A 25,189-nucleotide genomic window follows, 5' to 3' on the forward strand; every position below is an offset into this window, starting at 1 on the left:
GTCACATTTTATAGTTCTTTCTATAACAATTTGGACTATGCACCTTTTTTTTTTTTTAATGAAAATTAAGATTTTTAATGACCTCAGGACTTTAAAACGTCAATGCGCCCTTCAAGTTGCCAGTGCTACCCTTATAAATTCCTTGCATTAGAGAGATCTGCGTTAAAGGATCCAGTGATCCCTACTGCTGGTCTTTCAGGATGTTTTTTCCACATGCTCTACACCTGCAGTAGTGTTGATGCAGGAGAACATTTAGCCATTTGCTGCAATAAGTAAATCACTTGCAAAAAATTATATTGCTTAATAACTAAAGTATTTAAGATTTGGAAAATTATTACTACTTGGATTAAAAGGCAAAGAAAATAGAAGGTTAGCAAAACTTCTTTGTCCCAAGTTATATTTTTCTTCCAAGTGCAGAATCATAGAAAATATTAACGTGATTAAAAATATACAAGATAAGCAATAATAAATACTTGCTTTCTCAGTAGAAATATAGCCCCTTTATAGAATAGTAGATGCTCTATGGATTCTGTCAAAGACATCATACACTGGACTAAAATTCATTTCACATCTGCATTTGATTTAGATAAGCCGAGTTTCCCAATTAGTTCCAATCTTCAGCTACATATATAAATACATAAATGTACGCACACATTTGCAGATATCTCTCTGTACTTATATTTAGCTTTATTGTCATCAACAGTATGCCGGCAGGATACCGTTCAAAGGACTTGCTTTATAGATGCAATCAGGGATTTCAAATGGAAGCTGTTTTCATCAAAATTCCCCCTTCATTAAACTCAACTTTTCTATTTATGGAAACGTACTGGTTTTAATTTAAATGCCATTGGTGCATAAAGGCTAGTGTGAGACTCTAACTGAAGATTTTAAGTGTTCCAATCTTATTGCAATAAATATTTTCCCTCCGATTTTTTTTTTTAATTCAGCATATTTAATTACCAGGCTTCTGTTATTTCTCCTCTTTATAGAGCAATTCTAGCAACACACTTCTAAGAGGGCTAAAATTACTCTGTATATAATCTACCCACAGGGCTGTGATCTGAATAGAAACTGTGTTACTTGATTCATTGCACAGTACGTTTCTGTTGTACATGTTTTTCTCTGTCACCATATGACAGAAGTACTGGCACAGTCCTTTCCAGTTTATCAACATTTGGGATGTCCCAAGTGAATCAAATAAAATCTGCTTTTTGTAAAACTCTATCAGCATGCAGCCTCTAAGTCAAGACATAGTTCACCTTACCACATTTGAAGCAATTCAGATAAAAAATGAACATTTCTGTGCATCTCTTACACAATCTTTTTTTTGAAGATTTTCCTCAAGCTACTAACAAATGCCCCTGCATGACATGACCTGAACAGACTTCAGCATCAATCTCTTCCTGATTCTCCCAATTTATTGTTGACTATGAGTAAATATATCAAGTAAAGTTTCTTTTTATCAGCTTCCACTCACTAAGCCTTTACAAAATACTCCAATTTTACCCTTGTGACAAACTTCAAAGTTCTTGATATTTCTGCCTATGAGCTAAGAACTTCTATCTGTCCCAAAGCCTCCAGTTCTTCCAGCAAATCTGTTCCATGGCCATTAGGTACCTATCCCATGGCTTTCCTCTTGTTTAGGACACTAGATTCTCAAGGGACTCCCCCCCACCCCAAATCAGGAGACTTTCAAGAGGGGTTCTGTGCAATGGGATAAGCAGCTTCATCTACCTCCCACCACCCACACTTAAGGGGCACTACATACATACATACACTTTATGTTTTTCAGCTCTCCATACATGTCTGCCTGAGCTCCTACAGAACCTGATTTAGCAACATGGGACCTGCTGGTGTTTGATTTCGCTAATGATTCCTGCTTGGAAAGGAAAAATGGGTGAAGCACAAGTAGGACTGAGCCTTCTACAAAGCCAGCATGTGCTTCACTTACCTCACATGTGCTTCCAGTCACTTATTGCATTACGTAGGAAACTCATCTCATCCTTTTACTGTGGCCTGCTTCCCTTAGGGGCATTCCTTGTGCCCAGAAGGACTGCCTGGTGGGAAAGCAGCAACGGCCTCTGGTGAAGGGATGCCATGAACAGACATGAATTTCCCAATCAGAGAAGGGGGGAAAAGGAAAATTAATAAAGTTGGTTTACCTCCCATATTAGCATGTACAGTGCATCTGCATGAGGATTTCCTAAGTCCAGAACACATTAGTCTTGCTGTGCATGCATTAGTATTTCCTGCACAGGTATTTGGGAGTCCTAAGCACATACCCACCCTCTCTGTTTGACTGGGTCCTTCACCTATCTTTGGCAAGAGTCAACTGAAGCATGAGTAGATGTCTGATTCATGGAGGAGGAAGGAAAAGGAAAAGCATTTCCTCTTGCAATAGGACTCTTCACATTTCTAAGCTACTGTAATTGTAACTATTGCACTAACTGTTACTGAACACCTCTGAGAAAACTGGTAACCTGAATCCATTGACTATACCAATGAGTCCAACAGCCCAAACCAGAGCTTTTGGAAGTCAATAGAAAGACACATATTGATTTAAAGGCTGTTGGATGCAGGCCTTACCGGTTTATCAGTGTGTAAGCATGTGCAATAAACTGTAACCAAATATATGCTTACATCTGGAAGCACTTTAAAAAAAAGTGATTAAAATATAAAAACCATATGAAACACATGATTTTGCAGGAAGTTCTAACATCACAACATGCTGCTAAAAGGAAAAGCACACTACTGGTCTGGTCCCTGATTACTGAACAGACATGAAATGGGAGAGCCCTGAAGGAATAAAAACCCACTTGCTTGGAAGCAGTAGTTTGTTATTGCATGTACTGAAGAATCTTTTGCTTCAGAGAATCCCCGTGGTTTACCCACCAAAAAGGGTGTTCAGAAATACACAAAAAGGAACAACAAAAAGACCTTCATATGCCATTTTCACCATACCCTTTCTGCTCTGCTTTACCAGATGTAAGAATGGAAGATTGCTCTAAGGAAGTTCCTCAAACTCCAAATGCCCTGAACAGGGGAAAAGACTGGCATCCTGAGCACTGAACTTGCATGCACAGCAGATACCGGAGAATAGCCAGCCACTGTGTCTAAATGCCAGAAAAGTCTCTTGCTGGCAGTTAGGTTCAGATGCACAAGAGTTTGCAGATGTATTCCCAAATGGCAATCTCGGACACCTGTACAACAGCCATTTTTGGAAGCACTGTGGCCTCAGCACTTGCCACGAAGACTTGTAAGAGCTATTTTAAACATATTTTAGACATTATTTGTCCATATATTAAAGAGGACCAAGTGCTTTGAAAAAAAATCTGACTGTTTGCCTTAGTGTCTACCATCACATTGAGCTGTTAGGAAAATCTATCCTCATTAGCACATGCTTCCATCTTGTGAAATCTAACTAAATAGATAATTAAATCTTACTTCAAAAGAAGTAAATAAAATTTTCCATCTTCTAAACAGAATTTTGTATTTTGGTTCTTACATTATTGTTCTGTCAGTTTATCAGTAATTTAAAATATCTTTACCATGATCAGCTGGAGTCTTTTTATTTGCTTTAATTTCTGGGGTTTGGGGGTTTTTTTTGGTTTGTTTTTCTTTTTTCCCCTGCTGGTGTTCATAGCATACTCTGTGATGGATAATGAGTCTTCTGCAAAATTTGTGCCTAGACAGAACCAAAACTATCACACAGAACCATGAACTTTCATGTCTATTACCCCTACCACAAAGAACTCACACCAAGTTAGAAGTACAGTTGCTTAAAAACAAAGCCTTAGATAACCTTCAGGATCATAACTGCATGCAAGATCACTTAAAATGAATAAGAAGGAGAAGGCTACTGGGGCAAAAAGGGGTCCGGGATAAACTTCTTACTATATTAAACACACACAAACCTGCACTATTGCTGAAATGCAGGATTTTAAAATTGCACCTTTTTTTTTTTTTTGCTTTAAAAAGTATGTATATAGTGTTCCCTCTGTTATTCAGCATTTCAAAGCACAGAGTACATCCTAATTCCTAATAACTTTTTAAATTCAGCTACAAATTCCATCCAAAATTTGTTGCTGAATGGACTTCTGTCCGCAGTGACCTGAATCGTTAAGATTTCCTGTTGCTAGTGGTAACATTCCTGTCTTGAAAAATACCCAGGAGAATATTTAGAAGTAATACCTTTCTAAAATAGTCCGTAAAAGACAACTGATACTCAAATGTCACAGGTTTCTATTTTCCTCTAATAAATAAACTAGTGATTACTGATGATCATCATCTGGCACTCATTCAGCTCATAAAACAAAAGCATACTAACAAAAATCAGTTGGTGTTTTCCTTTATCTTAAATGACTTTAGGAGAAGGAAAATTATTTTAGACACTAGCTCCAACATTTTAGAAAACCGTATCCATGTAATCAATGAAATCATAAAAGGCAATAGTGATTCTTTTCCATTGATGCAGCTTGTTTGGCCAGGTATTAAAATGCTCTTTATAAATATTACTTAAATAAAAAGAATAGGCAAGCATTAATATTTTCAGTATTATCATTCTCATCTTTAGAAAGGTAATCCCAAGTCTACAGAAGCAGGCAATTTGTCCAAGGTAAAATGGGGTACACAAGCATTTTAAATGTAAACAAACAGAAAATACTGAACTGCTTTAAAATCACGCTTTTATCCTCATCTAAACATGTCTATGCTGACTTCAACAGAGCCAAGAACGAAATTCTGGCTAAATTCCCAGATGGAAAAAGTAGGTTTCCTCTAATGTAACTTTCATTATCATATTTAGTATCTCAGCATCCCTATCTTATTATTTATACAGAACTTAACTGCAGTTGGGCATCTCCTATGAAAGATTAGCACGAACCTCATGTGTTCAGTGCAGCTTGTGATGCCTCAAATAGTACGTGATTTTTTCCATGCAGGATAAAATGCTAGGTAAATAGAAAAAAAATCACAGCAAACAAATGTTCTTGTTTGCCTATAGCAAGCAATTTACATCCTTTTAAGATCTTCTGGCATTTGGTCCTTTATTCTTTTGCAATAGCAAATCCAAGGTGTCCTGTAAGCACCAGATTGAATGAAACCTGCTTTCCTACAGATTTATGCTCTTTGCTCTGTAACTGCACATTCTTTCTTCTCACTGCAAATGGCCAGATCTCTCCACATTGCCTATTACACTATTACCTGGCAGGAGAAACTGTGCTGTGACTAGTCTGGGACTGTGCATGTTTTGTTTGGCCACTGAGCCACTGCCAAACAGAATGTATAACAGCTATGTTCTGCCTCCCTTTTTCGCAAAACTGGAACTGATCTGGGTTTCTTTCCTCCATACAGTCACAGATTTTCATAAAACATGAAATTCATTGAGAATTTCACCTTTCAGATTTAATTGAGAGAGACAAAAGGGTTCAAAACCCATGGAGGAGGGAAAGACAAAAGAACAGACAAATCTTAGTAGAAGTCTCACTTTCTTTAGAAAGTGAGAGTAGTAACAAATATTTAAGAATAATACTATTGATAATGTGATAGTTCACCAGCTCTGTGAAATGCCAGGCCACAGTTTAGCTTGTTTGGGTTTTTTTAATAGATTCTAAGATTAGGCTCTTAAATCTACTTTTAGGAACTGTGATGAGTGACCCTGCTTTCAATATGGCAGGAATCTAGCATCTTACTTCAAGTGTGACGTGCACCATACTTAGCACTTTAAAATACAGGACCCTCACTTCCTGACTTTAGACATACCAATGAATACCTACAAACACATCCAACCAGATGTAAACAGTTACACACAAAACACAGAAAATTAGACCTGCAAAGTTAAAAACAAAAAATGCCTCTATATAGATAATATCAAATTCATGTACTTGGAGCTAAAAAGGAACACATTAATTTATAAAATAAATAGAAATACTGAAAATATTTTAGCAGTAAGAAATTACATGTTTAAAGTGATTTACCCAAAGCTACAAAGAAGTTAGATGACACCTTGAGATTTCTAAATCCAGATGTAGACTGAAACTTTTAGAACTTCTAAATGCTGTAGTAAACAGAGTAAACCCAGAATGACAGAGACGGACACAATGTCAATGCCACTGTTTACTACATTTCTGTTTCTAAACCCCCATAAAATGGTTACCTTTTCAAATATTTAAACTGAAATCAAGGTGTTCAACCACGCTGATGTCTGAAGTTGGAGGTTCTTTCCAACAGTTCATAACTGGACTGTCTTAAGAACAAATTCCCCTACTTGAAAATCAGGCCGATGTGCAACTATACATAGATATCACATGTTGCTCAATTCAGGTAAAAGAGTCAAATTTCCATTTAAAGTTTTTGATGTTTCAGTTTTGGCCAGGTCAAAAAAACTGCTTTCACATTTTCCTTTTTGGAGTCCCTACACAATGACTGAATAATTTTTTGCAGTCACAATATCAGAGCATGTATAAAACATTTTACTAATTTCAAGATATTGCTGAGAAGACTGAGGGACAAAGAAATTATGTTTACAGTAAAGTATCATTTGATTTAATAGATAATTACTAAATATAACATAAGGTAAGTGTAGTTAAATTCCCTTTCCTGTAAAAACATACATATTTGCCCATAGACTGTCATGTATTGCTTTTGCTCTTTTTTTCTTTTTTTTTTTAAGAAAGATATATGTTGGGGGAGGGAGGCAGTTTTGGCCAAATTTTAGGCAAAAACATTGTGGATTCAATACATGAAATTAAGCACACCATTAAAAAAAAAAGTAATACGACTGAAGTCTTAATAATATAGAATAAAAGATGTAATAGATAGAATAAAGTCAAGATTCTGTGTGTCACAATTGCACTGTTCCCTGATACTTAAATATTAACCAGAATAATTAAATATTGGTTCAGTGGTTTTCTATGGAATTTTCTATATTTCTACGTAAAAAACAATTCATTTGCCATGACCTGTTGATATGCCAAAAATAAAATGTGTATACACTCCATAATCTAGTAGTATATAGCATGATGCTATTTTAAAAAATAACAGGTTTTTGAATATAAATGGCTGAATAAAAGAAACTTAAAATATTGCTAGCTTTGAGGTAAGACGGGGGAGGTGGCCACTGCCTGTCCTGCCAGAGAGCAGTCAGACAGCCAATGAGCTGAGCTGTGTCTACCAACTAGTCACAGCACTGTTGTCAATTGCCTGGTGGTAATGTCAGGAGAGATGCAGGAGTTGTTGAATTACTGCAATGATGTATATGGGGCATGAGATAAAGAGGGGAAAAAAACCCAACACATCTGTAGATTTTGAATTAATGTAGCCTGTTGCTGCTCAAATTACAGGCTAGGAAGGCTTCATGAAAAAAAAAGCATCTTCTTGTATTATTAGCCATATGAATTTATATAACAACATCCATATGAAACTTGAACAAGCCCCATTGACTCAGAATGCCTCATAGTGGCATTCCTTCTTTTTTGTGAAACAAAACAAAACAAACAAACAGAACAAAACAAAACAAAACACCCCCCCCCCCCCCCCCCCCCCAAAAAAAAACCCCTCTAGTAAAAATTGATTGCGATTCTTAACTTCTGGTTCAGTAATGAAATCAAAACAATTCTGGGAAACAGAGCCAACAGCAGCATTAAAATGAATAATCTACATCAAAATTGAGTACTGATAACATTTAAAGAACCTGGAAGATGGAGAGAGGGTTCATTCCTTCTCCATGTGTGATGCTCCAAGATGGCAATCTTGCTTCCTGTGCTTTTACTTCTCAGCATCCAGCTAAGTTAATCTTGGATACATTGCTCACATCAAGCTCTTTCAGCATCATGGTCTCTAAGAACAGGACATTCAGTGCTATAGATATGCAATGCTCAATTTGTCATATGATCCTCATAGCAAATAAAAAAATATCTGTGTGTACCCTAACGCTTACTGCCAAAAGACATGTAATAAATAGCTATAATTTAACATCTCCGGTATATAACAATTTAGAATTTTTTTACCTCGAACCCCTTAAAAATAGTCCACAAACTACCTATTGATCACATTGTTTCAAAAATTGTTGTTCAAAGACTTTTGTTGAGTTTGTTTTGTTTACTTTGCTTTTAACAGGAAAAGTATAATTTATTCCCACTTCTGCTGCTTAAAATAATTTTAACATATTTCCTTTAAAAAAAAAAAAAAGAAAAAAGAGAAGAAAAAAAAAGAATCACCTGTGGTTTGGGACTACACAATGGAAAAATTCAGGCCAAAGAATAGAGTTAAAAAAAGGGCAAAGTGATAGAAAGCAAACTGTTTAATATAACTTAAAACATGACTAAGTTACCAGACCCTGCCAAATTTCTTGTTTTTTTCCAGGGCCTGGCAGTAGATTGTAAATGAAGAAGAAAAAAATACAAAAGAAAGAATTTGAAGAGTCCTACTTTTTATTTAGGACAAACTATCAATTTTTACAGTTTTTGCTTTATACTGATGTAACTGTCACTGATTTCAGTGGAAGGATAGCTGGGCCTACACTGGGTACTTCTGGAAAAAATGTCTTTGTGAATTTCGAGCCGGAGCTTGAAAGAAATTTTATGGGGCCAATACAGAGTGCAGTCTGATTTCCACATGATAAATACACAGGTATTTTCAACACAGACTGATTCTGTCACTCTGCTGTGTCACATTTTGTATGTTTTAAGAATAAAGTTCCTTGCTGATCACTTTTTCCTGCATTTTTGTCATTTACTCTTTAAAACTTACTCTCCCCTACTAGGGACACAGATTCTTATTTCAGGAATTTATTATACACAGGCTAAAATAGCAGATATTCAGTGACAACCAGGTCGTAATCATGAGTAACTTATAAATATACACCAAAACCAGAGTCAATATTTTCAGAGGACACCGATCCTCACTCTACAGGCACAGCAAAGTCAAGTTGCCTTAGGAAATATAGCTATCTGAAGGCACTTCCACTAGCCTGCCCATAATAACCTAGACATTTTTGGTTAGCAGTGAAGGAAATTAATGTATCTCCCTCCCTGCAGCTTTACTCTTTTGCTTGCACAGCCCAGGATCTTGTAAAAATGCCAGTGGAGTACATGGTGAACCAGATTAATCCAGGTTAAAAACAATCTTCTTCTCAGCATTATTTTTAACCAGGGTCAATTCTGATCCTTTTCTCTCAGTAGCCTTCCAAGGATGTATACCATTACAGGGGCATCAGCAAAGTGGGAGAAGAGGCAGTGAAAGAGCACTGGAGTACCTTCAACCAGCTCTTCCACAAAGGACTATTCTTGGAAGGATGTCTTTAGCTGGTGCTGTTTTTTGGAAATAATAAAAATTACTAACAGAGATGGGACATGTACTTCAGGGTAAGGCCTTCTCTTTAATTTATATTTTGCTTTATCATTTAACACCATTAAACATGCCCTGTTCAAAACAGGACCAATTAAAGGGCCTGCATGTCTTCCACAGGACATTTATGGTCCATAGGACATCTTTTGGGTTAAGAGGAAGTGTGGAGACTTGGTGATATAAATGGAATATTTTCACTCAAAGTGGCTTAAAAGAGGGAGAAGAATGTGCTTTTTCCAGTACTTGAAGCTGTATTTCTTACCTACTTCTACCATATTACTAAATAAACTGGGATTATGTAATTAACACCACATTATCATCTTTGGGCTTTAAAGGGAACATTGGAATTGGAAAACTCATCTAGATATTGTTTGAATCACTGGCCATTTCTCTAAAGGAGAGGTAGGTATTTCAGTAACTGGAGGTAGCAATAGACTGTACTACCTTGGTCATGTAGTATGGGTGTCATATCCAGTAAAACACTGAGAAATCTTAAACCATCATGGGTGCCACATACATACATTGCAAATCATTGTGAATACCATTTTGAACAGACAGATGAGTGATTTGAATACAAGGTCTCACCCAATCCCTACCAAAGTCAGCAGGATCTTTGACGGAGTCCTGGATAAAGCCCTGGGTGATGAAAAAAAATATAGAAGTGGATGGTGTGGTCAGAGGAGAGGTAGAGGAAAATCTATTGCCATTTCTCTTGTCCTTCACTCCACTGCTTTCTTGTTTTCTGTTGTCTCATGTTTTATGCTGCAAATGGCTTGCATCTTTCCCAGATCCAAGAATCAGAATTGCCAAAAGACCTTCCAAGGGTTTTTACAAGAATTTTTTTAAAGTTACTGGAATCCTAGTTGGAGCTGAAAAAAGAAACTTAAGCTGTGCTCGAAAAACAACCTGTCACAACAGATGTAACCATCTGTCCTCACCTCTACCTTCGCTGCTAGACAGAGCAAAGTAAATATAAGAGGATGTTAGGTGGAAAAGAGAGGTTCCTGCCCCCGCCACAGCCCCTCTCTCTGAAATGCTGTGACCATAATTTTGGAAGGAACAGCCTTTTTTCTTGGGTGAATTTATTACTCCAAGTATGAAACTGAATGCCAGCAGTGGAAATGCTTCTGAACAAACCAGGAGAAAGACAGCACTGTCGTTGTTTTCCCTACTTTTTTCCTCAGTATTTTGCCTCTTGCTTTACTGAAGCCAGATGACTGCACATCAGATGACAATTTCCAAGGCACAGGCTCATATCAGTGACTGACAGACCATTTTAGATAGGGTGGGTTTCCTCTCTCATGGCATGTTTCTTCTACTTCTAGATCTCCTCTGTTTTGCTCTTTAAGGTCCTGCCTCTCTTATCACTGCTCCTATCCTCATATCCAATTACTTCTGCTTGTTCTCTGTGTCCATTTGTTTTTACTACCCACATATATTATAATCACTTAAATCACTTCACAAGCCAAATGTTTTTCTTTCACCTTCATCATCACCCTTTGGGACAGTCCTCTGCTGATGGTTTGAGTATGTTGCAGGAAAGGAAAAATGAACTGAAAGTCAACTTGGGTATTCCAAAGATCAGGTCTCTGCTCTCTTTCTTTGTTTTTCATGGACAAGCATGTGTACATCTTCTGTTTCTTGCTCCCTCAACTATTTACTGAACTCCAACACTCCAAGGAGATCAAAGAAGTATAAGGCCCAAGCAATCATAGTCACAAAAGAACTTTAAAATGTGATCATGAGTTATAGCTGAGAAGATGAAAGAAATTTTTTTTGGCTTTCTTTTTAAAAATTCTTTAAAAAATAAACTCTTTCAGAATTGCTAGGATATAACATAGGTGGGGTTTTTTTCTTTTTGTCTTACCAACACTGTGATTCACTGACACTGAGAGTGCTACAATTCTCCTGTTCCTGTCAATTTTCCTTCATCTCTCAGTATAGACATCACCTTGCTGTGACAGCACAAACTAGTTCCTGTCTTTGACAGAAAAATCAACAGTTAGCCTTGAATTTGCATCCTTTCTCATGTGACAGTAAAGATATCCATAGGTACCATGGAGACCTGTTTCTGTAATGTACAGATGTCAATAAAATGAACATGTCTAGTAAATAAAGTTTTTCCTTCTTCCACACAGAATAACAGAACAAACCTAAAAGTGAACCTCCAAAATCACTTTTCTATGTAATTCACAAAACAAATCTAGTTCCTCCTTGACTTGACATTAAAGATGTTACATACAAACCTTTCAAAGAAATGAAAGCTATAAAGCAATTTTTGAAACTGCTTTTTTCTCTAACTGGTGTCAGAGAGAAGGTAAAAAGTCAGTATAATTATTTTAGTCTGAGCTCATGATTCTTTGACTTTCTCTAAGACAAAATAGTAGTATTTGGAGATATACTATTGATGTTTAAACTTCCTGCCAGTCACATTATATTATGTCAGTCCTCAGATGGTCAGTAAGAGCACCACATTTAATCATCATTTCCATCATTACTGTAGGTGTTTCCATGAATCACATAACACAGCTACTGGGAGCAGATATTCTGCTTTTAATGATAGATATAGGCATAAAATCCTCAGTAAATTCTTCTCTTCCTCATTAAGCCCTTTCCCCTTCATCAGGCTGGTCATCAGAGCATGAAGAAATGTTTCATAATCCTCTAATCTGGTGACACAACAACACTGGTGCCTTATTTTACCAATGGAAACCCTACAGCACAGAAAGGGCTGGTCCTCTGCTTGTTTGCTTATGGAAGAGGTGGCCGCATGCAAGCACCCACCATGCCCTGCTCCCCAAGTGCCTTGTGACCACCAGGAGGTGGCCAGCTCCCCAGCAGTCCAGGCCACCAAAGCTGGGAGGAGACTACCTACTCCAAGTTTCTTTTACTTTCAGTTTTTAAGGGTGTAAAGAGCACTTCAGCAGTTATTCCTCCATCACTGCATAGCCAAGAAGAAAATCATACATTTATGTTACATAAGAGGACAAATTTCTTTCCCTCAAAGAGAACCCTGAAACTCTTAAAAGCACACCCTTAACTGTACTAAGGACACAGACAAGAATTTTCTTGTAGAAAGTCTAAGGTTTAGCCCAAGTCAAAATAGATAGGAATTCAATTCACAATAAGAAAACATGAAGTATGAAGTCCATTTAGATCATCTTATGTTGCAGCATCGCCTTCAAATCCATATATTAGCATTTCTTTGAAACAATCTTCTCCCCTCTTTTCTTTTTAAAGTCATTTTCAAAATTGATGGACAAACTCAAGATCTCAAACTGGCAAGTAAGAATGGACACAATAGGTGAACTACATGAATTTCTGCACTTGAAAGGGACTGCAACATCAGATCAACTCAGATCTGAAGCAGCATCTTATTTTTTAAAACAGGCATCCTGCTAATTGTTAGTAAGTTTCAGATGGGCATACAAGCTTAAAAAGACAGGTAGAGAAACAATTAATAACATACCCTCTGTGTAGAGTTCATCTGACCATTGCACATTAGAATTATTCTATCAAATTAGCATTTTCCCTTTAGCTCCAAATAACCACTACATAATTCTGAGACTTTTCTTGCACCTTCTGACTTTGGTTATTTATTTTTTGAAAAGAAAACTATTTATTTAAAGAAAGATACAACGAAGAACATTTTGTACAGAACCACACTTCTGCTGGAGGAAAAACAGACTCATTTCTCCTCTAAATTACAGACATCTTAAAACATCACATACAGAGTAACTTTGACATACGTTGATGATTTATTGCTCTAAATTTCATCCACTCAGCAGTTTTTGCATACATATTTCTAATGTTACTGCCAACATGCAATGTTTAATTCTGTTGCTGTGCTAATAAAGCAGCTTTTTCAAACTAAGTCAGTAACTGAAATAACATTATAGCTCAGATTATATTTATTACCATTACTCTAGATGACTAGTATATCTAACACAATCTGTTCAAGAACTTATCCAGCAGTATTGTGTTTCCCTCCTTATGCAAGACAGAAGTTACAAAAGCCTTTATCTTCTGTATAATTTTGCAACTTACCTAAAATTTAGATAGCTCTCTGGTATTTTTTGCAATATGTATCCAAGTATAAATCCTTTTTCTCTTAGCAGAAATCAGGATCACTGAATGTTGTTTTAGGAAAAATTTATGTGCATCACAACAAAGGAATGCAAAAAAGCTGCAGGAAAGCTTGAGTGAATAAAATAAATATGGATAGCATAAAACTGGCTTCCCTCCAAAACCCAAGTTTGTCAAAGCACACACAAACAGCATGTAAAATCTGAATTTAAAATACGTTTATAAAGAAGGGATAAAGACACATGTTTTTTCTATTTCAGCTTGAAAAATAAAGGGACACAGCAATGAGTCTTGCTGGCAGGCAGATAACTCATAGGCCCTGACCCTTCGACTCACCAGGAATTCAAACACAAAGCTCTTTTCATAGTGACCGTGCCATACATTCTCGAGATAAGGGAGCGAAATAAGGAGCAATGGAGAGGTGCCACAAAGCTCAAACTGCAGAAAACTGTGCATAGAAATTATGTTTACTTATTCACCTATATACAGCTGCACACCAAGTACTAGCTGTAAAACTATTTCTTTCCAAATTGGAAGCCATGCAGCATGCTTTTAGAAATGGGACCTGTCTCCTGAAGCAAGCAAAAGCAAAAGAGAGCGCAAGCAGCAAGGAAAGGACTATCCCTGTACATTTCTGTATCATTCAGAATTGAAGTGCACATCCGGACAAATAATCTGTAACACAATGAGCTTTGCAAAAGGATTGCTGTGGTAAAACGGAAGGGTTTTTAGAAACAACAAAAATAGCTACATTTCAAACAATATTTCAAATCTGGACTCACCATGAAAAAGCAACAGTTGCCTGAAGTTAGTGTGTTATTTTCTGCCCTGTTCCACTGCACTTTCTGCCTAGTTGTCCAACATTTGGTAGCTCAGAGCTGCCACACAGAGGCCCCTTCCGTGATCTGGCTTATTTGCCTGTCAGTTTGAGTCTCAGCTTCTGTATGATGCAGCTGTGCACTTTGCTGAAGGTCTAATATCATTTCCATAAGCTTTCTCCCTGCCTGGAGCAAGCAGTTTGTTCTCCCTGCTCAATAAATACTCAGATCACTTTTCTGGTACTCACAGGGATAAAGCTTTAAGTTGTTAAGGAGTTCTTACTAAGTAGTGGGTGGAGAACATAAGCTCAGTACAAGGAAACTCTGCGCATAATCAGAAACTGAGAAACTTCCTCCCTTTCCCCCAACCCCTCCTCTCGACAGGCGAAGCTGCCAGTGCCTCCTTTACAGAAATTTAGGAATGTAAAGGGAGGACTCAAAGGGGCCCAGTCAGACAAGCCTTTCTCAATCAATTAGCTTGCAGCCATTACTTGTGACCCTAGGTCACACAACATAAGTGTGTGGGGTGTGCCTTTAGGGGTACACCAAAGCTACTTATTAAAACTTACATAACCAAAAGTGTTCAAAATCAAATAAACTCTGAAAGCTGGAAAATATTTTCTATGTACCACAGTTTTGCAGGAAGAAGAGATTTGAGTAAAGAAATGTTACTTTGCTTTTCCAATAACAAATCATTTGATGCAGGAAACTAACTTTTTTGTACTTAAAAAAAAAAAATTGAAATGTGAGATACACAAGAAGACTTTAAAGAGATATTTGCTTTACAATTATGCAAAAACTAAATAATAATGGCATGAGTGATATTTGACAAAGCACATGATCATATTTCCTAAAATAAGACTATTGTCTGTAGCTGCAAAGGAATAGATGTTTATAGGACTGTTTAATTAATTCATTAAGTTCAGCCCATGTATTTCAGTCCTCTGCAAGAAACAAGTTCTGAGCATTTGGATTCCATTATTCATTTTAATACTCTAACACAACAAATCAAACAATTTACTTTTAAAAAAGGTCTGGAATATTTAAATACTGCAGTAAGTTATCCTGCATTGAACACACAGGGAGAAGAGGGTGTAACTTACCACAATTCCCACACAACAAGTATACACCCCTTGGTGTGAAGGAAAACTTCAAAAAGACCCTCAGCTTCATATCCTGCCAACCCAATGACATGAATGACATGGAGATGATGCCTTGGAAAAACCCATGAGGGAGTCCTGATTTTAAAAGCAGACCTATGACAACCCCTTTCTGGGCCAGACAAGATCACTGCACTGCAGAGGCGATGCACTTTAATCTCAAGGTGCATCGCAAAGCATCTTTAAGCAGTGCCACAGATCAAGGCTTATACATAGTTGAAAAAAGCAGTTCAGCCCCAACTTCACTCTCTACTTAAGGTAACTGAGCAACAGCTACACCAAATTTTGTAGAGGACTCTGGGAAACACATAATAATATAGGAAATTAGCGGTAATGTATCGAAATTCATTGAGGATGATGTAGACAACCTGCAATCTACATGTCTCTTCTCCATTAAAATCCCAGTCAAACTCTCTGAACAGGCAGCATGGCTTGTGTTAGTTCAGACATTCAATCCAGAGATCAGATTGCAGGATCAGGGCCACTGAGTAAGTGCCCTGGGGTAAGGATTTTGCTTCTGTCTTGCACATAAGATAGCATTTAATAAATTAGGTCACATTTAAATCCTTGGAAAGCCCTGGCAGTAGAAATAATAATTATGGAAACTTTAATTTTGAATGAAAAAAATGGGCTCAGGATTAAGACACTGGACTGGGATTTAGGATTTTGGGGTTCTGTTCTCATTCATGTTTCAGACTACCTGAATGATTTGGGAGACATTGTTTCATCTTTTGCATTTATGCCAAATATCACTTGCCTTACCAGTGTAAGGCCTTTGCCTCCCCAAAGTATATCAATAAAAAAGTGATAATAATATTCAATATATGGATCACTTCAATACTGGTTCACAACACATGCTCTACATAGTGGAATTAAAGCAGTATTTAATACAAAATATTACTGCCACAGGACTTCTGAGTAACTGAAAACAAGGAAACTACCTACCTCAAATCTCCCAAAACTTCATTCACATCCATTACGGCCTTCAACGTACACACAATCTCGAGGAGATAAATGCAAATCCATGCACATGAATAATGATATACACTTCATTCTCTCTCCTTTAGCCATCTAAATGTAAGGTTCCTGGAAAGCTTATTTAAGGGTTGGGCCCTTAAATCACAAGGGGTTGGAGCCCCTAATAGTACAAAAAAAATGGAAAGACAGTGCCTGTCTGGAGACAGGCTGTCCAGAGTGTTGTTCCCAGCAAGTGTTAAGAAATGGAGAACTCACTTCATATTTGGCCAATCTCCGTGAACTTCCAGGCTAAGTAAGAATTACTGTTAATTTCAGGCTTCCCTTTAACCTACAATTTCTAAAGCAAGAAACATACAAAGCGCTCCATTTGGATATACATTATAGATTCACACACCTTTCTTCTGGAAACGTTGATATGGAAAATTTACAACACAAATAACAAGGAAATTTAAAGGATGTTTTTAATGTAACTTAAAACAATGCTTCCACACTGGAAATAATAATAGAATAGTGGCTCCTCCTGGCACTGTTGAGTCCCCTGGCTAAGGGCTCTTCCTTTTCCTGATTGCTGGCTGTAAAATTACCCCTCCATTGGCTCCACTCCATTGCTGCCACATTTCAGCCAAGCAAAGGCAATATGAGCCATTTCAAAATAATCTCTAATGAAGAAAGACGCAATGCTAGAAGAGGGACATGGTCCTCAAACCAAAGATGGTAGCCAGAGATATATAAAACTCCTTTAGCATTCTCAGGGTGCTCTCCTACGAGCAAGACTCTTTTTAATTAATGAAAGTAAACACCACCTTAGTGTTTCCATTTTTACATTCTAATAAGTGTCAGCCCAGAACAGACTGTATTTCAAGGAAGGATAATGTAAGTTTTCATACATTTTTCCACATTCTGCTCTTTCTTCTCAGAAGTCATGAATTTTGGAGAGACCTACCTTAATCAGCCACCTTTTTTTTTTCCTTATATATGTTGCATGTTCTTTCATACTAACAAGTAAATGCTCACCTAGGGTGCATGCATCTTCCTCCTTGCACTGAGATATTTTCACACTTACTAACTCAGAGGTAGCAAGGAGATGAAATGTGCAAGTATTATACAAACTTTTTCTTCGCATATGCAGATCTTCAGGCCTGGAATACACCCAACTTCAATGTGATCAATATATGATCATGCTACATTAGGGGATCCTTTAAGAACAAAAGGGATTTCTTGTTAGTTGGGGGGTTGTTTTTCTGCATAACACTAGTCAATATAAAAAGCAATACCTGTAACATTAATTCACAGAACTAGCTCTCTTCCTCTGTTATGCTCTTAAATGAAATTACATTCATTTTAGTTAGTAAGATAAAAAAGCTAGGTGCAAAACACTTGTGATAGAATGTGTAAAGTTTACAGTGTTGGTAGTGGTACTCAGTAAGATATTCATATCTTAAGTCATGTTCTAAACACTCTACATTAAAAGCAACTGCTTCTTTAAGAAATCAAAACAAAACTGAATTCCAGAAAAAAAGGAAAAGCTTGCAAATTGTAGTACACTGCAGTACTTTGAAACAGATCTTCCACTCTTTAAGCCTTCTTCCCCTGCCTTCCCCCACCCCCTTTTCCTTTCAGGAAACAAAACTCAAGAAGAGAAAGAGAGAGAGAGTCAAAAGGTTACAGCCAGCTTGTAAGTGCAAAGAACGTGAGAGGCCCGTTCTTCCCCTTAACACCTGACATCCCAGGGTACATTTTCTTCAGTACCGAGTCGGGTGGATTAGACATGCAGCTCCTATTGATAATGGAGGCTGTGCATCTCATTCGCCATGCACTGCTACTTAAAGTTCTCCTCCTACCCCTGCCTCTATAAATTGTTCTCCCTCCTTATGCACAATTACAAACTTAATTAATGGAGATTTGCATTCTGTCATTATTAGATGCAGTTAAATATCTTGTCTGAGTCCTGGATAACGTATAAAAATTCATTCCTGGAGCTCTAAAGTTTGAAAAAGTTGCAGAAAAATCAGTAAAATTATGCATTTATTCTTAATTACAAATAAAAACCAAGAGAGAACCTGATACAAAGCCAATAAATGTTAAAGCCTTGTTAAAAAAAAAAATTAAAAATCCTCATTGACAACCTTTGTGACATCATCATAACATTCGTGCTACCATTCCTTAACCACTCAGAATACACAGGTTTCCATGATTTCCACAGCTTAGTGAAGTAGGTGAAACACATCTAAGGCACGTTTGTCACAGCTACAGAACAATGGAAGAGCTAGAGAGAAATACTAAAGTCTTTGCTACACTTTTCCTAGGATGGAGCCCCCCCATATAGGCAGATGTAGCTGAGATCCATTTGATTGGCTGATATTGTAGGAACAAAGAAACAATTACCTCTAATAAGGTGCATAATTGCACACAAAATGGAAAAGGAATGAGAACGAAGTTAATTCTAAAAAACAGAAGTCTTTAGGCAAAAGGACAAAACAGAAACACGACTGATTAAGGTAGAAAAGGTATAGTTCACAAAAATCAACAACTAACTGGCCTAGCTGCAACAAAAAGTAGTAGGAGAAAGTGAGACAATATGATTACTTGGACTTTCAAACTATTAATAAATGCTACGATCTAATTTAAAGACAACATCCTTTCAAGAAAAGATCCAAGCTCCAAGGTGAGTTGAGTAACAACTTTAAAAATTAATTAATTAAACTGTCGATTAAGAACATAGCAGAAAATGTGAGTTCTTTGCTCTTTGGGTTACCCTCTGGATCTAGTAGTGTGGTAGCCCTGGGATGTTGTTCACCAGCTGCAACTGAGCAATGTCAGTCCCTGCTTCCTTTCATCCCTCACCTACCCCATCCTAAACACCAGCCAAGTGTTTTCTTTTGCATATACAAGACACTTAAACAAGTTCAAGGGTGCTTTTTTTTTTTCTTTCTAGTATGATGAATATTGTAAGCTTTGTTTCTTGGATTTTGCAAATTTCTCTAGTCCAGTAGCTACTAAGAAAGAACTGTCACAAATGTTACAGGATGATTCTGAGAAGGGAAAACAAAGATCAAAGAGGCAAATGAAAATTCTGGCAATTGACAGCCAGGTCTCCAGAAACATACTGAGATAACTCAAATTTTTAGGACTCAAATGTGTGAAAAATCCAATGAGAAGATCCCAAAGAAGGTTTAAAGGAAGACTGTAGAGACCTTCAGCTCCTTTGAAGAAGATTTTATAACCAGCAGGATAAGACTTTCCTGAAGAAATTGGTTCCTACAACTTGTTTCGGTGCATTGTGGTGAAAAACTGCTTCAGCTGGTGTGATTTCCAGGAAATGAAAACAAGTGGGTTTGAGTTTGTCATCTGGTACCTCACTGAAGGACTAAGGTTGTTATTTCTTTTTTTTAAGTCACTTGTGTCTTAGAAGTATGAGTGAATACAAAGACGGAGATTAAAAAGAATGCAGTCATTCCAGTGACAAGCATTAAATGAGAGTTTAATGAGGTCTGTCCATTGCCTCGCCAGTAACCTGCTAGGTACCACCACAAAAAAACTCACTAGACTTGCCCCTTGGCCAGGATGGTTGGATTCATCTTTGTTGTTCAGGTGTGAGGTAACATTCATTTTGACCACATAAAACAGACCAGATGATATACACATAGACACTATTTTATTTTAGCAGTATTTATATTTGTAAAAAATATTCCTATAAAACAAATCTAGTGCTAAAAAGACCTTGAAGGGAGAGATACAGGAATGAATCCCAGCATCCCTGTCAATATAGCAACAATACAATGTTTGTATCCAAAAACTGTGCCAGGCTGACTGGGAGGAAGGGAGCAAGGGGTGGGTGGATACAGGTTGGAGAAAGTTTAGAAAGTAACTCTAGCCCTGCATGTCCAGCCACAGAGCCTACTGTAAAAAAGGAGAGTGTCTAGCTCTACTGGACGTGAATGAAGACTTCCTAAAGCACCTGTTTGGTGGAGATCCTGTATCCTCACCCACAGCTCATTACATTAATCCATTCATGTCTGCAAACCCTGCCCCATGTTGCCAATATGGACAAGCAGTGAATCTGTACTTGAAAGAATCTCAATGTCCTAAAAAATGTCACAGGAGTTTTAAAATTTAAACTCATAACATACATGAAACAACATGGATGGGTAAAACTTTTTTCTGTCATTGCCCACACCATCATTTAACACGTGCTGTCAGAATGAAAGTCTGGAAAATTGTTACCTGCTACATTTCTAGGCACACTTCCCTGACAGAGAACTACAGGGGAAAAAAGCTTGATAATATTTGTTCCTATTTATTTTCTCTAAAGTTAATGCTACTTCTTTGTCTGTGAACTTTTTTTTTTTTTTTGGTGACATGAAAAACATGACCTTGCTGAAGCTTCTCAGTTAAAAATGAATTCTCAGTAGAAAAATATCCCTAAAGTAGATTCTCTCTCTTACCAGGGAATGCTCCAGCAGTCAACTTCAATTTGCCTTAAAGACAAAAAGGCATCTCTCTAGGGATAAAAATCAATCCCAAAACTGTCAGCAGCAACATACAAAGTTTAGAAATGTGCTTAATTCAGCACAAACAAATGCTTGTAAATTGTCAAGCCAATATGCGAGAAGTGACTCTTCCATTAAATAAAATCATGAGCTAAATGAAAAAAACTAGAAAGGGGACAAAGACACCACAAGCAGATATATTTTATCCACTACCTATCAAGCACACTAGTACAGAAGAAATAAGAACCCATTCTTTACTAATAGATTACTGATTATGCTTAGTATTATTTTAATTGCTATTAATTTTAAAAATTATTTTCATTACTGTTGTGTTCAAGTGCATACAAAAGCATACCTTCTCTATACAGTTTGGCAACAAGCAGCAGTCTGGGACTCCATCAACTCAGATTTGCAATCTGAAGGTGATCCACACTCAGCAACAAGGAAATCAGTTTTCCAGCGTGGAGACATCACAAACCACAACAACTGCACAAACGACTCAAGCCATTGCTGGCTACAGATATTCAGTAGGCACGCCTTTTTCTCCCTCTCCTCTCAAGGCCTGAGCAAGGTTAGAAACCACAGCTGGAAGTTCTTGCTTTCTCTTCTTCTGTGCCTTGTGGTACCTGTGGAAACTGTTAACACCCTTCTGCTTTCCTAAGGCCTCCCTGCCTCCACCTGGCAGCAGTCTGGAAACTGCCTCCACATCCACTACAGTGCAAAGATAAGGTACAAGGTCTGGCTGGATGGCACGTGGGCAAGCAAAGCGACCTTCCCTATCTGGACATTCTGTCTGCAGTCACTTCTCCACCTCTGAAGAAAGGGATGGGACTGTTTGGTGGGTTTAGTTCAGACCTGTACAATGGTCCTGGATACCATTGATCAAAATGGACAGGACAGAGACAGAACATATCAACAAAACGAATAATATAGCAGTGACAACTGTTACAGTGATTTCTCCCCATCTCCCTAGGATAATGAGAACTTGGACGTTTCCTTCTATAAATGTGCTTCCTACCCTAGTAGATGAGGCCACAATGATCTACACTTGTAAGAAAGATGAAAAGTCTTGAAATATGCTCAAGATTTCAGCAGAACTCCACCCCAGATCTCCTTAATCTTCAATGAAACAACTTAATCTTTCTGTACCCCAGTTTCTTACCTGTAAAATCTCCATTTAGAGTATAAGCTGTTTCAGGCATGGACTTCATTATACAGTAACTAGTAAAGCCTTTAAGTTTTGTTCTATGTGTGGCTGTAAACATCAGCAAGTCTTGAAACAAGAAAGTGCTATTCAGTGTAAAGAAGTAGGTATTTTGGAAAAAATAGGCTGTATTTTACCTGAAAAAAACCCTTGCAACAACCAAAAAATCCAAAACCAACCCCTCCTCAGAAAAGATCTAACACAGACTCAAAGAGCACATTTCAGTGATTTCCGCAGAGTTACACCAAAACATCTCTGTGTGTTAAAAATGGAAGGGCATGTTCTACAGTATTGAAAAATCCACGATGAATCAATTAAAATATGAAACCATAGAAACATTTGAAAATATGAAGTGAATGGAAAATGCAAGAAAAGGAAGGTTCCGTAAAACCAAAAGGCAAGTGGGGGAACCATCAAAGCAAGATCAGTAATAATCAGAGCACAAAACAGTGCTATTTGAGGGTTCTTTTGTGTAGAATGTAGGAAAAAATAGACCAAGTTCCATGCTGGAGATCCACTACAAGGAAGACATGATCATGTGTCATTACTATGCTTTTATGTTACTTTCTGCGAGCACAGAAACACCATGAATTATGGTTCACGAATTATGAACTTTTATGTAGGTCAAGGAAAGAAAGAAAAAACATAGCCAATGAGGAAAAACTGTAAGACAAAAGTTGTCATCTCTTTCTGCCATTACTTTCAGAGGTAACAATACTGTCAGACTTCCACACACTGACACAACATGTCATGCAATTTCGCATACAATGTTATAAGTGCCAGAAAAAGAACGGCTATTGCTATTCTCTGAATTGCTTTATTATAAAACTTTCTATGGAGATTACCAAGGACTGGAAAAGGAGGAGGGGGCGGAAATTTTTTCCTGATTTATCTTGAAAATCAGAAAGTCTAGGCTATTTGCAGCTGATACTTCAGAATGGTCAGAAATCTTTTAATCACTACTTTACCAAATAAATTTTCTGATACACACCATCAAAGGCAAAGATTAGCCCAGGAATCCAGCCATGACTTATTTTGGCAGTGTGCATATCTTAGTAGATTCTTTTGGTCCTCCCTAGGATTAACAGGAGTTTCCAGAGATGGCACGGGCTTCATACAAAAATCTGAAAATGCAAAGCTATATTGCTTGGTTTAGTCACCCAAGAAAGTAGGCTAGAACAGCTGAACTATCTTGCATTCAAAAATAAGACTGTAAATTGTTACAGAATAGAGTAAAAATTCATAATCACAGGTATTAGAGATCTCTCTCATTAGCTGGTTCTCTCTTCCAGACAGTACACCATAACTAGAGTTCTCACTGTAACAGTTCTTAATATCAAAAATCTTTCTCCAAAATGAACATATAATTTCTTAATTTAATCAAATTACTAGTTAAAACTGCAAGTATTTTTCATTGAATGTAAAAACATTATTGTTCTTTGGTTTTCATAACACTGAACCATTTGTTTATTTTTTAAAGACCAGCTACTTCTCTGCCCCTTTCACAGAGGATGCTGGCTGTTGCTCAGGTCCACAATATATATGTTGCTATTTTCATTGGGTCCAAAGATGACAACAGTGCAAGTTCAGGCTAAAAGGCCAAATAAATAGGTTCAAGTTAGGATCAAATAAATGGGGGTCTTGGGCATAAACCCCATACCACATCCTGGTCTTGGAAGGCAGCGATACGCTTTGGTTAAGTCAAGCAGGGCAGTCCATACTGCCCACAGTGCTTGTTGCTGTCTGCAAACACCTTCAAGCACTGTGTCATATTTTCAGTCTTTTCTTTGTATTCGAGCTAGAACCTCTCTAATTTTATAAGCATGGAGGCTGTCACCTCTTGCAGTGTCAGGAGCTGCAGTCCTAAGCACAGGGTTACCGGGGTTAAGCCAGCAGTTCTCAAGGAATTATCAGTGTTTGGCAGTTTTGTTTTAATACCTTTGGAGGAGAATGCCTGATTCTGCAAGCCAGGCTGAATCCATATCCCATGCCTTGAGGAACTGACAGGACGGGGGGCTCTGGGGGCAGCTCACAAGCAGGGTACGATCACAACTTGCAGGAATGCTGCTGCAGAGTGAGCCAAGGGGAGTGTAAAGCTGGGACCTGCAGCAGTTCTGATGGCAGCCTCAGAGGAACCTGTTGGGTTTTGGGGGATCCGAGTTAACCTGCAATAACTGAATCCTGCCAGTGGTCTTAAGAGCTAGACTGCAACCACATCTCAACTTCTGGCAAAACATTTACAGCTCCACAGTTATAGTCTGGCCACTCCTAGGTTAAGTTACATTACCAAGGTACTGCCAGCAAAAGGAAAAATGAAAGCTTATGCTTCTCCTCTTCGCAGTATCACTCTTAACATTACACGCTTTCACACTGTGCAGTCCACTCACCAAGTGCAATAGGGAGGGCAATGGGGACTGTGACCCGAAAACCTTGCCCTAAAGGCCCATGAGGAAAACAGGCTGAAGATTTCCTGAGGGAAATCCTTGCCTGGGCTTACTAAGAGGCAACTAGAAGGCTGCTGTGCTTTCCCTGCCCACTGCATGAGAGGCAGACAGTATCTGAACTCAAATTACTGTTTGATTTGGGTAAAGAGTCAGACACCACCTGGGGCAATGTCCAGACCACAGCAAGGGATACTATTTCCAGAAACACCAATGACAGGTGGGAATTTGCAAATGGTAACACTCTATACATTTAGGGCACCACTGTGTTTCAGTGCAAACCATTAAAACACAAGCATACAGCATCATTCAGGGTGATTTTTTGCATTGGACCATAGCAATGTTGAGAGTAGAGTCCAAACTCCCTGTTTTTTTGCAGCAACTGATCATCCCATGCTCAGGGATGCAAATACTGCCTTAGTTTCTGTCCTGTTCCAATTTTAGTCCATGAGATAAATGTGCACCACATCATCTGGTGAGAGAGCATGGAGGCAGTGAAAGAAGGCTGCTGGTTGACTGGAAAAGGATGTTATTTTCAGAACTCCTTCATTTCAGTTAAGTTTGTGATCTTGGTTTCTTTTGTTATCTAATTTAGAGGGAGGGGAAATTGCAGCAGGTCATTAGTAACTCCAGTAATGCAAAGCTATGGAGAAAAAAAAAGTATGCT

This window comes from Haliaeetus leucocephalus, unplaced genomic scaffold, assembly GCF_000737465.1.
Source record: "Haliaeetus leucocephalus isolate CR32 unplaced genomic scaffold, Haliaeetus_leucocephalus-4.0 Scaffold228, whole genome shotgun sequence".
Classification (NCBI taxonomy): domain Eukaryota; kingdom Metazoa; phylum Chordata; class Aves; order Accipitriformes; family Accipitridae; genus Haliaeetus; species Haliaeetus leucocephalus.